This window comes from Prionailurus bengalensis, chromosome B1, assembly GCF_016509475.1.
Source record: "Prionailurus bengalensis isolate Pbe53 chromosome B1, Fcat_Pben_1.1_paternal_pri, whole genome shotgun sequence".
Taxonomy (NCBI): Eukaryota; Metazoa; Chordata; class Mammalia; order Carnivora; family Felidae; genus Prionailurus; species Prionailurus bengalensis.
The window spans coordinates 142555802-142572852 of NC_057344.1; the positions used below are offsets into that span (position 1 = coordinate 142555802).

A 17051-nucleotide genomic window follows, 5' to 3' on the forward strand; every position below is an offset into this window, starting at 1 on the left:
TATGTTTTCACTCTTATGTGGATCCTGAGAAATTTAACAGAAACCCATGGGGGAGGGGAAGGAAAAAAAAAAAGAGGTTAGAGTGGGAGAGAGCCAAAGCATAAGAGACTCTTAAAAACTGAGAACAAACTGAGGGTTGATGGGGGGGTGGGAGGGAGGGGAGGGTAGGTGATGGGTATTGAAGAGGGCATCTTTTGGGATGAGCACTGGGTGTTGTATGGAAACCAATTTGACAATAAATTTCATATATTAAAAATAAATAAATAAGTAAATATACAAATAAACAAACAAACTTACTTCATCATCATTCCTCTAAACCTGCTACTCCTCCTGTGGTCACTATTTCCATGGCTCTGTTCACCCAGTTAGCCGGAGCCCAGAAACCTGGAAGTCATCGTTGATTCCTCTTCAATTACCCAGTCTTACTGACTTTGCTTCCTAAATATCTTTTTTTTTAACTTTTATTCAATTTTGAGAGACAGAGAGAGACAGAGCGTGAGTGGGGGAGGGGCAGTAAGAGAGGGAGACACAGAATTAGAAGCAGGCTACAGGCTCTGAGCAGTCAGTCAGCACAGAGCCTGACGCGGGGCTCAAACTCACAAACTGTGAGATCATGACCTGAGCCGAAGTCAGACGCTTAACCAACTGAGCCACCCGGGTGCCCCTGCTTCCTAAATAGCTCTTAAATCCCTACTCCTCTCTACCCCAGGGCTACTATCTTGGTCAAAGCCACTGTCCTTCACTCTTGCCCCATCCAATCCATTCTCCAGCCACAGCCATAACAGTGTTATCTTTATGAAACTGCAAATCTGATCACATCTCTCCATAGCTCAAAAACCTACAATAATTCCTACTGCTTTAAGATAAATTCCAAACCTTTAAAAGAGTTTCCAACCCTTCAATAGTGAGCCCAGGATTATCTCTAACCTCATGTCTCCTCACTTCCCTCCTCCCGACTCCACATTCAGGCCATTCTGAAATCCTTTTTAGTTCTTTCTTTCTCTCTCTCTCTCTCTCTCTCCCTCTCAAATCCTTCAAGTACCTTGTTCCCCCTGCCTGAAACACTAGCCCATCCCTTACCCATTCTCTTTAACAATTGTGTAATCATATCTCCATCAAGACTCTTGGTTCCATGAATACAACATTGCATGCGTCTGTTTCACTATATCATAGTACCTAGGACAATGCTGGCCACGGACTAGGAGCTCAATAAATATTTTCTGAACTAATGAATGAGTGAATAATTGAGGTTCATTCTGAGTGACTTTTAATTATCCTCAAGCTATAATTTCAAGGTTCCATTGATTTTCTTGTAATGGGAACAAATGCTTTTACTAATACAAAATAAATTCTAGAGGTCCCCACATGTGCACAGGCAAGTTGGCGAATGGTACACTATGTCAATAATATTTTCCCCTTTTATCCTCTTATTTATCCATTTTTCAATGACCTATGATTAGACATGTGATATGATTAATAATGTGTGTTGATACTGAAACTGTACAATGTGCTACATTCAAAATAAAGGAAAAGATAGAATGTGATTTGAGGAAGCTAAGGTGGGCTGGTCTGGCACAGTGCAGATAGATAAAAACAAGAATTTTCAATTCAAAGAGTATCAAGGATTTCCTATATCATACACTTGTTGTGCAGCTGAGTCAGGTGTTATAAACAGATACAGTTCTTGTCCTTTAGAGATCTAGAGTCTAGAGTCTAGAGTCTAAGATAGACACCGCATGTCTAGGCCACATCGACATCTTTAATTTTTGACATCCCAAGGCTCATCATCCAAGAGCTACTGATATTCCAGCTGCCATAGGTGACGGTTCTGAATGAAATCCACCATACGCACTATGATACAAAAAGAAAGAACCAAGTCTACTGCACTGCTTTTAACAGGCACAACATAGCTATTTCACTGTAAAACATACACAGCCCAATCTGAAACAGAGCTCAAGCATAACCAAAGAATCTTTGTTTATACAATAAATCTGAAGAGTGGCAGAGTGTCTGATAAAATACCCCCTGCCTACTATCCAGCAAGGGGATAAATCTCCCAGGCCAGGCTAGCTAATTCCTGCACTATATTAAGTGCTTTCACACGGTGTGCCAAAAGGCACATAAGGCAGAGCATGCTTGATTACATTACTTGTTGACTAGGGCCCTGCAGACTCATCAAAGGAACGGATGCAGGCCAGCACTGTGCCAAAGCCCCTCACCCTATCCAGTGTTCCCAGTCTTACAGAGGCTCCCAAAATGCTCCCAAGATGTGAGGGACTTGCTTTAGGAAATTCAAACCTCAGCAAAGATTAAGCATCTACAGTCAGTGAGGCATTGGCCCAAATTATTCAAAGGAATTTGTTTCACTTTACTCCACCCTATTGAGCAGGAATCTTAACCAGGCTTCATCTACCCTTGAAATTATATGAAAATGTCTATATGTCTCTATTGCTCCAAGGAGAAAGGTCACACCAGGCTGTACCACTGGATCACTGAGGTTTCAGAGAAGGTAAATTTGGTGCCAAACCAGCTGAGAGGTTTCTGAACTTTCACTGCATTCCCAAAGAAATCTGGTGGCCCAGAAAAGTAAAACATCAAAGCATCCAAGGGTGATACTTTCTAAGGGTCCCTGGCTGTCTTCCTGGTTGTCTTCCTTGGTTTGTGTTGGGATTAAGAAGCTACATTTCAATTCCCCACAAAGTAAGAAAGGCCATCAACCCAACATCATAATCACCATCATTCCATCCATCTCACCTGTATCATAGCTGCAGATTTGGTCCAAACCTAGGTTCGGACCCCAGACTTGTATATAAGATTGTTATTCAGTTGAGACTACGTCAGAGAAGCCTGGGACCTGGGCCTAAGTATTCTAAGATTCAAAGACTTATAGGTCACGAATTATTCTGGAGCAGACCCTGAAAGTCAGCAACCCATAAGGGTATGCTCAATTCAGTACCCCAGTAATCCTGACTTTAACCTTGTGATCATACATGGTACCAAATGGCCTCCTCTTGAACAAGACTGGCCAAGACTAAAGCTCTGCACATATAACCCTTTTCCCTTAGAACCTGGCTGGCGTGAACCCCTAGAGAGAACAAATTATAGCTAATGGGGGTCTTCTCCCCCTTATACCATCTTGCCACAGGACCAATATTCCTACCCAGAGAACTGATGAAAATGAGAGAAGCAAGAAAGATATTTTGATAATCTCAGAAATACACCTTATTGAGAATATGCAGTACTTCCTGCACAATTTTCAATTACATCTTAAAGATAAATACATGTATGGAACAGTCTCATGTACTGATGCAGGCAAAGATGACTCACTCCAGAAGAAAGAGTAATGTTGTGTGAAATCACATAAACAAGGTTTCTTATTGTTCTATTTTTTATTATATATAAGGAAAACAATGGGTTCAGATTTAAGATATCTGGCACATATATTGGTCATAAGAAATCAGTGTACATTTATGGGGCACCTGGCTGGCTCAGTCAGTTAAGTGTCTGACTTTGGCTCAGGTCATGATCTCACCATTCATGAGCTCGAGCCTCGTGTTGGGCTCTGTGCTGACAGCTCAGAGCCTGGAGCCTGCTTCAGATTCTGTCTCTCTCTCTCTCTCTCTCAAAAACAAATAAACATTAAAATTTTTTTGAAAAAAGAAATCAGTGTACATTTTATTTTAAATTTTTATTCATTTTTTGAGACAGAGAGAGAGAGAGAAAGAGAGGGAGGGAGGGGGAGGGGGAGAGAGAGAGGGAGACACAGAATCAGAACCAGGCTCCAGGCTCTGAGCTGTCAGCGCAGAGCCCAACATGGGGCTCGAACCCACGAACCGTGAGATCATAGCCTGGGCCGAAGTCCGACGCTTAACCAACTGAGCCACGCAGGTGCCCCCAGTGTACATTTTAAAGAAACCAAACATGCTGTCAACTCCAAACAACCAGAATATAAGAAATTCATCAATATACTTTGTTCAAATATGTTCCAGGCAGTAAATAGTTAAGAGTTTGAGATATATCCATTTATAACTCAAAAAAAATTTTTCTTTCCCTTTTGGTCTGATTAAGGCAAAAGGAAAAGGAGCGAACAGAAAAAAAAACACATTTTGTAATTCTGTTTTGCTTCAGTAGACAAAGCAGGGAAAACGGAGACCCTCTTCTTCTCTCCTCAATGTAGTAGTATCAGCTGCTTCTGAAGAACATAATCTGAACCACCAGTTACAACACCAGCTATCAGTCAAGAGGTTTTGCTTGCTTCCATTACCTGATGTTCTTAAAATCAGAGTTTCCCATATATTGGTCCATAGAATCAAATCACCTGGAAAACCTGCTTAAAGTAAAGACCCGGGACTCCACCCTTGTCTCACTGAATCAGCATCCTCAGAACTGAGTTAGGTACCTGCGTTTTTAATGAATACCACAACTGACTATAACACAACATCAGGTTTAGGAACTACCATTCTAAAAAGTTTGATCCAGGGTGCCTGGGTGGCTCAGTCGGTTAAGTATCCACTCTTGGTTTCGGCTCAGGTCGTGGTTTCTGAGTTCAACCGCTACTTTGAGCTTTGCACTGACAGTGCAGAGCCTGCTTGCGATTCTCTCTCTCCCTCTCTCCCTCCCCTCCTGTGCATGTGCATGTGCATGCACTTGCTCTCTCTCTCTCTCAAAATAAACAAATAAACTTAAAAAAAAAAAGTTTGACCTGAACTTACTGACACAGCTTTTGAGGAACTATTAGAAATACAATAGAAGTATTAAAAGAAGGAAATATTGATTGAGTATAGCCAGTTGATGGTTTTGTTTTGGCCATTTCATAACTGCTTTTTAACTAAGGAACAAGTAGCCATGCACAGAATCTACTTGGTAAGGACAATTACATTAATACTACTTTTATAGTACTTCCACAAGCCATTTCTGGAGAACAAAATATTAATGATTTGAATCTTAACTATCTGTATGGCTTGTTAATGTTTTCAAAGCCCATTCACAAGCCAGAGGCCTCCAAAAATAGCTGTCAGGAAACAGAGTCACCTAATGGAAAAGTTCAGATGTGGCTGAGGTATAATATATAATAAAACAAACTTGTAGATCATGATCTCCAGATTTATGAATCCCAGAGGCTATTAAATTTACAAATACATACATGAAGTAACTGTGAGATTCCTTTAAAAAGCAATAGGAAAAGCCAGCTTTTTAATATGTATTTTTTGATTAGCAATTAGTTGTGTTTATTCAGTTTTCTATATAACTTTTCTGCACATTATTATATGATATTATCAAAATCAAGAATTGAAAATATGATAGCCACATGCAATTAGGCATTTTCCCTTCCTACTTTGAAGAATGCTTAATTCAACTAAAAGTTTAATTTTATTATGTGAAAAACACAGAAAGCAAGACAACATACTCACTAAAGTAAAGGAGATTATAAAGAAATTCTCATTATAGTGAAAAATCACAATGTTAAAGATTTCAAAAATTGTTTTTATTGTGTTTTTAAAATGCAACATTTTTAATGTTTATTAACATTAATGTTTATTAATGTTTAATGTTTATTGTTTTTTAATTAATTAATTTAATTGTTTTTAAAATGCATACATTCTTGAAATTTTTTCTGCTTGAGAATCCTTTCCTATCACTTGAGAGCAAGGCCATCTAGGAATGTAAATGTGTCAGTAGGTCTGTCTCTGCCCCCCCCCATCCCACATTACTCTCTTACTTTTTCCAGTGTGTCAAGTCTCGATCTCAATTAATTTTACATTATCGCAAAACAGAACTTCATCTCGCACTTCACAATTTATGTACTGATTTTATGCATTATCATGATTCATATTTTATCTTATTTCCAACAATAGCATTTTTCCCTCTGTGATATTAACACCAATCTATTTGAAAACGATGGCGAGTGGCATACATTCTCTCCCTCATTGTCTCTAATCAGATGAAAGAAAAAATGAATTCATATGGATCTTTATGAGTACCAAGGAGTCTCCCTACCCATAACCTTTCCACATTTCCTTCCTGTGCCCTCTGAGAGGAACAGCTAAGGAGCTAGTTTAGGACATCAGTGTCTCTCCCATCACTGAGCCTTTTGTTACGTTGAGAGAGTGAACAGAAAAGCACAACTAGAAGCTTTGAATGAAACCTCCAGAATTTCATGATGCCTGTCAACTACCCCAACTCTCTCCCCTTTTCCAAAATAACAGTTATGAGTGGATGTTATGTAATCATACGCAAACATACTGCGTCAGGTAAAACCAACAGTCCAGAGCAGATGTAGAAGACAACTATTCTCATTAAACATTTACTCTTCTGAGGATTATGCCAAACCAAGGCTGAATTCTGGCTTCAGAGCAAGATAAAGACTTTTTCAGACTGGTGGGAGCTATCCACATGGAGCCACCTGATGCCAGGAGGAGAAGTTGGGGAACAGCAGGTTTTCTAAAAAACAAAATGGATTTAAAGTAAAGGAAAACTAGGAAGGAAATAAACCCACTGCTGAGAAAACAAATAAATCCTATCAATCTAAATCACAAGAACCAATGGAAGAAGGCAATACAAAGCAAGATTAGGCTGAACACCTTATCTGAGAGTCGGGATAGCTGTTTTATTACAAAATATGACAATATAAAACACTCTCTAATCTTAGTAGAAAAATGTCGCAGGACATGAAATATAAAATAAAGGTATGACTCCAAAACAAAAATTGTTTTTTTTTAACATACTATTAAGTACATATTAAGTATTTCTCCCCTCATAGTTAAAAGATCCTCTAATATGGCTGGAAGTTCCTGGAAGATAAGCATTTGGCCTTTCATCTCTATACCACTAGTAACTAGCATGGTAAACATACCAGCTGTGCAGTGAATTTCTGCTGAATCAACTGGATGGATGAACAAACATATCTCATCTTCTCTTTTTCTAAAAATTTATATGGTAGAATGAATTAACAAACAAAAAAGCAAGAAAATATGCATATGGTAAATCATTTAATCATGCAGCAAGAACAGACCTATTTATTAAATGAATAAAGAAAGGGGTATCTGAGTGGCTCAGTTGGTTGAGCATCCAACTTCAGCTCAGATCGTGATCTTGTGGTTTATGAGTTTGAGCCCTGCATCTCGCTCGCTGCTGTCAGAGAAGAGCCTGCTTCAGACCCTCTGTCCCCTCTCTCTCTGCCCCTCTCCCACTCAGGTTCTCCCTGTCAAAAAAATTTAAAAATTAAAAAAACTAATGGTTGGCATTATATACAGGTAAGATCAATTGTATACATACTCAAGAGTTCAAGGGAAGAAAAATCTGGTGGGCAGCACCACATCCCCTTCTTCGCACATGTCTGCCAAGATTATATTTCCCAATTTCACTATTTCTGGCCCTTAATAAATTTACACTAAATATTCTTAAAATAATTTTGCATATTATGAGCAAAAGTTGAAATTATACTGGCAAAAAAAAAAAAAACTGGCAAGTATGGTGCTAGCTTAGTTCATGTGCAGTTAGCAGCAACCTCTCAAGGGTAAACCTGAACCTTCTGTTCAGGTTTATTCCAAAACATCTTGGTTTTGCCTTGTGTTTAAGCTGCAACCACTTCTGGAAGAAACTGTAGTAAAATACTGAATACAAACACTGAGACAGTTCCATAGCAATACAGGAGGTTCTACCTGAGAGCACTGAGCTAAATGAGCCTCAAGCATGGGGGGAGGCTACTTTCTACAGGTGGCCACTTTCTACATTCTAGCTGATCTTGTTACATGCTAGGTACAGGAAAGTGCTGCTCTCTGGCCCTTTGGGCACAAAGCTTAGCTCCTCCCCAGTATTACTGATGTATGAAGCTAAGGTAAAGAACTATAACATTCTACTCTTCATAAATGTACATCCCTCACTGAGCCCATCTCTCTATTCTGTCCCCCAACCCTCTCCTCCACTATACTCTCATATCCCAGGGGTGAAAATATATGATAAACAGTTGCAATCTACATATGAAGATGTAGAAGGTCATCTCCCAAACATGGCCTTCAGAAAGCAAGAAAAAACTGAAAAACTTGCAGTATATTAAAATATGAGGGGAAAAATGTCAAATGTTTCACTTAACAATTGAAATTGTTTCTTGTATGTCTTCTTTCAATACCATCCCTGTATCCAAGAGTCAATGGCTACTGGAGATAACTTTAAAAATCTAAATACTGGTTGCCTCATGGTTTTGAGGCTTCAGTGGGTTTTCTCAGAGCTCCCTTAAGGCCACTTGTGTATGCCCTGAGCCCAGTGTACTTTAATTTGCCTTTCTGAGTCATAAAAGGAAAGGCAGAGAAGGCTGCTCACTAGGAAGCAGAGAGGTGTTTCCCCTGCCTCCCCTTGTGCTCCAGAATGAGTAGGGGTGGGTCCGGTATATTCCAAATGTAGAAGATGAAGCCACACACACAAGGAACCATTTCCAAGTGTTTTGTTATTGTACAAACAGGATACAAACCTATATTATGTTTTCACTTGGTTTAAGGAATAGGAGAGTTATTCAATGTTCAACTTCTGTTTCTACTCTAGATGAAACTATTTTCTATTTTACACTGTTGTCCCCCTTTCTTCAAAGTCTACCAGGGGTGAGTGCACTCTTTATACAGCAATAAATTTAGATGTCTCTAACTGAGAGAAATCTACAATAATGTGGCAACTTCAATCTCAAGGTAATAAAATCTTTATAGCAGCCTTCACTGCTTTATATATTTGGTTTACACAACCTTTTTTAAAGAGTTGTTGGGTTTTTTTTTAACTTTTTCCCATTTCTTTCAGCCTTTTCTCCAACTTTCAACTTTTACTTCAACTACACTATTTTAGCTAGAAGTTAAAATACCTTTGTGAAGGTAGTACCCAATGCCATCCTAACTTGGAGAATTAGGGGGAATTTGTAGAGTCGTTCTGTAAAGTTCATACTCAATGTGATAATGATCACAGCCAACATGTACGGAATAAATCCAATTAGCATATGGGTACTTAGAGTTCATTCATTTAATATGAAGTGACATTTTGATAACTAAAGAATTGAGCCATTAGCACTCTCTGGTTACAACCTGTCTGACAGATTCTGGGCATGAACTTCACTAATTGAGTTTTCAAGGACTTAGGTGAGGATTAGTGATGGGGATACATTCTGTTCTCCGTTTCTTCCATATAAGTGCTTCTGGGAGTCCTTTGGAAATGACTTCTTTTCCAAGAAGTCTTTAAGAAAGCATGTTCAACAGTTTGAAGAGGGAAGAAAATTGTTCCAGTTTTTGTCCTTTTTCTTTCTTTTGAAAATCATCATCTCTGACCTTGATCCAAGAAGTTCAATTGGTTAAAACATTTGGAAGTGTACCATTAAAAAATGGTATTGAGGGGCGCCTGGGTGGCGCAGTCGGTTAAGCGTCCGACTTCAGCCAGGTCACGATCTCGCGGTCCGGGAGTTCGAGCCCCGCGTCGGGCTCTGGGCTGATGGCTCAGAGCCTGGAGCCTGTTTCCGATTCTGTGTCTCCCTCTCTCTCTGCCCCTCCCCCGTTCATGCTCTGTCTCTCTCTGTCCCAAAAATAAATAAACGTTGAAAAAAAAAATTTTTTTTTTAAATAAAAAATGGTATTGATATAAATCTGCAATTTTAGGTCTTGATAGGACCACTGCAGTCCAATTTGGAGTATTATAAGGGTTTTATTTGATATTTTGGGAGATTCAATAAATAATTGCTGAACAGAGCAGAGCAAGGACTCGAGCTGAATGAAAAATTGCACTCCTGAATTCTGTGTGGCGCCCTACCTCTGGGTACACTTGCTTTTCTCTTGTTGTAGAACCCTCGTTTAGAATTCCTCATGTTCTGTCAGAATATCAGTACAGTCTTCTTTCTTTCCTGCATCTGCTGTTTTATCCTTTTTTCTATAACAAACATGAAAAGACATGACAGGCTAAAAGCACTATACAAATATAAGGACATTATTACAATTTAGGTCATAATACCATCCAAGAATATTGGACCCAGAATTCTCAGTTGTTCAAGAATTTCCTCTAGAAAGAAAATTGTCATTTTCCACCCAAAGTCACCATAAAAAAATTTCACTAACACTTTGGATGAAAAACATGTTTAAAAAATTATATTCTCGCTTGAAAATTACAGAGAGAGAAGGAGACTGAACATAGTTTTAGGTTCTTATAGACATGAACGCAGGAATGCCAAGTAACTGTATTTTCTACTCCTACAGCTTCTATCATCAAAACAATTCCAAAATTTGTCTTATACCTATGTGTTAAAAAAAAAAATAGATAAAAACATTAACTGAATGCTGAAGCAAAAGCAAGCACAAAGGAGTTCTAATCCTAAACTTGTCTCCAATTCATAGCCTGAACTAAAACAAGTTCTCCCAAAAATGTTTCTCAGCTTCTCCTTTTGTAAAGAAATAAAATCACACTTGTTGGGTTGGCCACCAGATCTGTAGGGTAAAAACTAAGGGACATTTATCCACAAGAAATGGCCCCCAGGGGCCAAGCTAAGCACTTCAGCAGCTCTTACATTCCCCACCCCTCCCCCACTCACCCCTAAACAAGGATTTACTGTTAGTTTCTTTTCCATTCTCCCCAGTCTTTAGACCAGCAGTAGCCTAAATTGGAAAGACAGTGGGCTTTGAGACGAACATTTCTTGATTACATTCCCCGTCTGCCCCTTCACAACACATGTGATCTTTAGGAAATTCTCTTCGCATCAATGTCCTTAATTGTACAATGGGAATAACAGTATCCACATCTTGAAGATGGTTGTTAAGTATTAAATGAGACAAGACATACAAACACCGGGCACCAGGATGGGCTACATAGCTTGTGGGGTCCAATGCAAAATGAAAACACCAGGCAGCTTGTTTCAAAAACTACTAAGAATTTCAAGCTAGCAAAGCAGAGCACAAAACCAAGAGCATGGGCCTTTCTGAGTGCAGGGCCTGTGCAAACTATATGAGTCACATACTTGCAAAGTTGTTCCTGTTCAGGAACATTGGGAATACTCAATAAATGGTGGGTATTATTATGGCAAAAGTGCTTACTTTGATATGATCTTTCAACTTTTCAGAGTGTTTTCACAGGGAGATGGTTTTCCCGTGGGAACAAAACCTTTAGAGGTGTGCCTGGGTGGCTCAGTTGGTTGAGCAACTAACTGACTCTTGATTTCAGCTAAGGTCATAATCTCACAGTTTGTGAGTTTGAGTCCCAGGTCAGGCTCTGCACTAACAGTGAGGAGCCTACTTGGGATTCTCTCTCTCCCTCTCCCTCTCTCAAAATTAATAAATAAACTTAAAAAAAAAAAACCCTTAGAGAGTGGAAATATCAAACAACTGCAGGAAAGTCACTAAATGTCTCTTGGACTAAATTTCCTCATATTCAGAACAGAGGTTGACTCAAAGAAGTGGTTTTGAAACTATGCTTTGAAACTACGTTCTGAAGAATCCTTGGAATGCCCTCAAGGACAGAAAAGGCAGGCAAAGGGGGTGCAAGCCAAGTAAGTCCCTTTTGCTTGAAAGAGAGTGACTATGTTTGACTTTTGTACCTTCATTTGAAAAAATGAGTTACATGAAAACTACTGGATCCATTGATCTTGCAGTCTTGCCAATTTTAAGTTCTATGCTCTATTTATTGTTATATCTTCACAACAACCTTGAAAGCAGGATAGATAAAATCTCCTCCATTTGCCAAAGAGCATACAGAGAGGATCAACATCTTATCAAGGGATGTGTCACTAACCAAACAGCCCTCCCCATTCTAACACCAATTTCTTTCCTGGGCTGCCTCTTTCCACTCCACCCTCCAGAAAATATTAACTTCTAAGGATATTTCTTTTCTGGTTCTTCAAGAAACCCACCTCCCTCCCTCTGAGGTGACCACAGTGTTGATTTGAGTGCAGTGGAACAGTGTTACAAACTGGATGAATCAGGGGTCAATTCAATACAGTTAAAAGCTTATATCACATATCCATAAACATAAACACACAAAATATGTACTTTTTTCTACCCAAATGTATATCTAACATCTCTCTCCCAAACCTGGAATTCCCTTTCCTCAATCACCCTCCAACTGTTACCAGTTCTTTCACATGAGAGCTCATACTCTGGAACCACACAACCCACGTCTGAATCTCCACTGCGCCACATTCTCACTCTGTGACCGGGAGCAAAAACCTCTCAGGCCAGTTTACTCATAGGGTTATTGTAAAGATTAAATGAATGAATATGTATAAAACACTTGGAACAGTACCTGGAACATAGTGAGTGCTGTATAAGTGCTTATTGAGTAAATAAATTAAATAAACACATTTTTATTTACCTCCTACCTCGTGTGCCCCCTCCCCTCCATCTTTTAAAAGGTTGACCGAAAGGATTCCACAAGTGGAGGAGAGGGCTGGAATCAGGGACAAGGACAAGGGGAGTGCTCAGAGCCTGTTGTCATTCTCTAATAACACACCTCCATCACAGCCACTATTTCTGTCTGGAAGGGCTAGTTATAGAAGCATTCCAAATTTACTTGTTCTTACTCCCACATTTCACGCCATTCCCGTCAAGTACTGCATACACATGTGAGGAGGTAAAAATAAGATACTGAGGCCACCCTCAACTTACAAATGGCACAAAGGCGACCTGTCTCCTCCCCTATTGCCCCATGCCTCTCCCCCTTCCCAAAAGCTGAGACCTGATTTATAATGCCAGGGAAGCCCTTATGAACTAAAGCAATGAGATTTTTTTTTTTAATTTGTGGGTACAGAATTGGAAAGACAGAGGGCATTTTTAAAAGGAGAACAGGCCAATCCCATGAGCAGCTCTCAATTAAGGCTGTATTATTACTATCGCCCCCAGACAACCACCACCGCTAAAAGGGAACACATACCCTTGTACTGGGAATGTTTTACTCTTCTTGCTTATGCTGCCTACAATTCCCACAGTAAGAGATTCACTTAGGTTCAGTTCTAGCTTTTGAAACAGGATAATAGTAAGCAAAGCAATTACCGCATGTCAGACTCTATTGTTGGCTCTGGGAATTTGCTGACCACTAAGCAAAGTCCATGTCCCCATACAGCCAATATTTAGGGAATTAAGGGGTCATCAGGCACTCACATCTTATTATGTGTGTTAAAGCCATTTCCATTACATATTTCCTTATTCCTAACTTTATCTGGGACATAAGGAGCCAGGAACACACTGGAAACAATCTAGAACCATCCCGACCCAATTCATTAAAGAAGAGGGTTATGGTGGGAACTTAGAGTGGCAAGAAGACAACAGGAAAGGGAGAGAGATGGAACGAAAGGTAAAAGAGGATGAAAGGCAAACTTTAGTTCTCTTTTTGCATTTTTAGCCTAAAACCAGGTCTGTCCCTCCCATGCCACATAGCCCTTGTATTAGCTTGCAGTCTGCATGGTCCAAACAACAGAAATTCATTTTCTCTCAATTCTAGAGTCAAGAAGCTGGAGACCGAGGTGCTGGCAGGATGGATTTCTTCTGAGGCTTCTCTCCTTGCCTTGCAGATAGCTGTCTTCTTGCATGGTCTTCCTACCATGTGTCTACGTCCTCACCTCCCCTAAGGACACCAGTCATTTTGGATTAGGGCCCACTCACACAACCTCATTGTACCTTACTTACCCTTTAAAGGCCCCATCTCCAAAGACCAGGAGTTAAAACTTCAAGATATGAATTTAGGGAGGACACAAATTCAGCACATAACAGTCCTCTGCTCTCAAGATTAAACCAAAATAATATAATAATGAGCCTTCACCAAGCATTAAATATATCCAACCAGCTTTTATAAACTATTTGTGGGGAAAATATGCTCCAACTTTCAAAAAAACAATTTAAAAATAAACTTTTACAGCTATCAATTTAGTAGACCATCTGGAAATAGTCTCCCCCCCCCCCCCCCCCACAATGAGGTTTTTACTGTTTGAATATAACTAAACCACGCAGGATCTAACTACTTGAGGACAGAATTTCTTATCTTAGAAAAGTTTTCAGAATTTCACGTTCAATATGAAGATCTTTCTGGCCAATTAGACAGATTTTTAAAATTTCTTTATTTACAGATAGTACATTGCTTCATGACCATGAGTTTTAAAATGCTTCCTGGTGACGGGGCTGGTCACAGCAAGAGCATTGTGTTTGCTGGGCATTAACTTCATTCCTTCTGGCTTCACAAGTGAAGTTGGCACACATTTAAAAACAAAACAAAAGCTAAATTCCTAAATCTAAAACATACCTTTAATAAAAATTGTTTCATATGACAACTGGAAAATTCTTGCAAGTCTTCACAGATGGACACACGTGGACAATGGCCTCAGTGGAAAAGCACTGATCCTCGATCAAACAGGGCAAGTTCAAGTTTGTTATCCAGAAATCACCCTGCAGTCCCGTTATAATTGTTATTTTTTTTAAATGGTGCTCTTGATTAGAAGTAGGTTGCTAAGCCCCTCTATGGAAATTCATGCATTCTTCCTAGTACCTGCAACTAATGCTTTAAATGCTAAATTGCAGCCACTAAACTTTCCCAGGCATTTGAAGGTTTATGAAGATTATAGAGGCACAGCACCCTGACCTTGCTGTCAGGCAGATTCAAGACTGAGTCTTGGCTCTGCTACTTTCAGTGAAGTCTTTAAAAAGTTCCTTACCTTCCCCAACCCTATTCTCCCATAAAATGGAAGTGGTGACTGTAACCACTCAATAGGGCTTTGGAAAAGATTAAACATGATGACACAGGTAAAGCACTTAACACAATGCCCAGCACAGCAGTACACAGTAAATTTCAGTTACAATTATTTTTATATTAGTATTACACAGACCCCATAACAACCCTGTGAAGTAGGTGCTACTGTCATGCCCGTTTTCAAAATGAGGAAACTGAGATGTAGAGAAGCTGTCACTTGCCTAAAGTCAAACCCTAAAGAACATCCTCTAACTCCAGATCCTGGAATCTATATTAAACCAAGATGAGTAAGAAGCATCGATAAAATATTTTTAGATAAATTAGTATTTACCATCCTTGTACCTCCCCACCTCCCATTTTCACTAACTGTTCACATCTATGGTTGCTTCCAACAGCTGACATGCACCTGTAAATAAATTATTCATGGCTTGTATCAACTACAGACTATAAGCAGGATATACTTAATAATCAATACAGGGACCTCTTTGATATGTGAACGCATTAAATAAACTAGCAACTATGTTTTTACTGTGAAAATTATTCATTGCCGATGGAAAACAAACTGTCAAATAAAAAGAAGTATTACCTAAAAGTGTTGTTAACGTGTTCTTCCAAAAATATGTCAGAAAGAGGTTAAGAACAATATTTGGGGCAAGTGGGGGTGCACTTGGGTGGCTCAGTTGGTTAAATGTCTGACTTTGGCTCAGGTCATGATCTCGCAACTTGTGGGTTCAAGCCTCTTGCCAGGCTCTGTGCTGACAGCTCAGAGCCTGGAGCCTGCTTCTGATTCTGTATCTCCCTCTCCCTCTGCCCCTTCCCCACTCGTGCATGTGCTCTCTCATGCTCTCTCTCTCTCTCTCTCTCTCTCTCTCTCTAAAAATAAACATTAAAAATTTTTTTTAAAGAACAGTATTTGGTAGCAAAGTTTTTCTTTTGAAAATACAAAGAAAATTAAGAATAGCAACTTTATTTCACATCAATTAGTGAATAAGAAACTTATATTAACATTTAAGTAAGGGCCACCTGGGTGCCTCAATTCGTTAAGCGTTCACCTTCAGCTCAGGTCATGATCTCATGGCTCGTGAGTTCAAGCCCCACGTTGGGCTCTGTGCTGACAGCTCGGAGCCTGGAGCCTGCTTAGGATTCTATGTCTCTCTCTCTCTCTCTCTCTCTCTCTCTCTCTCTCTCTCTCTCTGCCCCTCCCCCACTTATGCTCTGTCTCTCAAAAATAAACATTTAACTAATAAATGATATCTTCAAAAAGAATTAGTGAATATACTAAATTACAGAATATTTCAATTCAATTCTGTTTTTCTTGAGTCCATATATTAACTCCAAGGACGCTATGAAATAATTTATTGAATGCTTATTCTGTACCATCCACTAAACTAAATATATTAACTCACTGTTTTCCCCACAAGTGCCCTATGTATTAAGTAGTAGTATTATCCTCATTATATAGATGAGGAAATCAAGGTATAGGAATGATGTAACTTGCCCAAGGTCCAACAGCTATCGAATATTAAACAAACAAACAAACAAACAAACAAACAAAACCAATGTGAACTTAGATTATCTGGCTCCAGAGTTTATATTCCCAACTAGTGCTTTATACTGAATCAAGTAATCAATTGATACTATATAAATACGTTCTGTTAAAGCACTTGGAAGCAATTTATATTAGTAGGCTAAGCAATGACTATGTAATAATTAACTACACATTTTTTTTCTTCATGTAAAGTTAACTCAGCAAAACTTCCACCAAAAAAGAGCCTATCGCGTAGCACATATTAGAACACTCCATGTTATTAAAGATGCCATTATAGATAAAAGTCAGAAAAACTCCAATTTTAGAACTTTTTAAGCTAAAGATTCAAAATATATTTAAGACAACATAGGGGGAGAAAAAAATGTCACACGTGACTTTAATTCAGTTTGCCTCAGGGAAAAGCTATGCTATCTCAAACCTCAAACCACCAAAATATTTAAACTAGAGCATTTGCCATCATTTTCACTTTTACAAAAGTATCCAAAATCCACCAACATCCTCTTTCATTTTAGCTGTTGTGTGACCCAAAGTTCTTTGGAAATATATAGATAACATAAAGATGGGGCCCGACATCATTTCCTAATTTCACCTTTATAGTTGCCAAACACTATTTGGCTGCCCATAAGTAATGCTCTATATTCCTTTCATACCACTGTTAAATTTCTAACTGCAGAGTCATTTCCAGGTAGCCTGTTGTGACATCCCAGACTGGTCATGGCCACTTAGGGTGGGGGATAAAGCAGGGGAGGGAGCTCCATAAACAGATGAGTTGTGATTCAGAGCTCATTCTCATTAAACGCAACATAATACACTATCT

General features: G+C 39.1%; 1 protein-coding gene across 1 annotated transcript in view; it reads right to left on the bottom strand.

The window, feature by feature from the left end:
- Nucleotides 1-17051, bottom strand: part of FRAS1 (Fraser extracellular matrix complex subunit 1) — a 428246-nt gene that overhangs the window by 376554 nt on the left and 34641 nt on the right. The window lies entirely within an intron of this gene.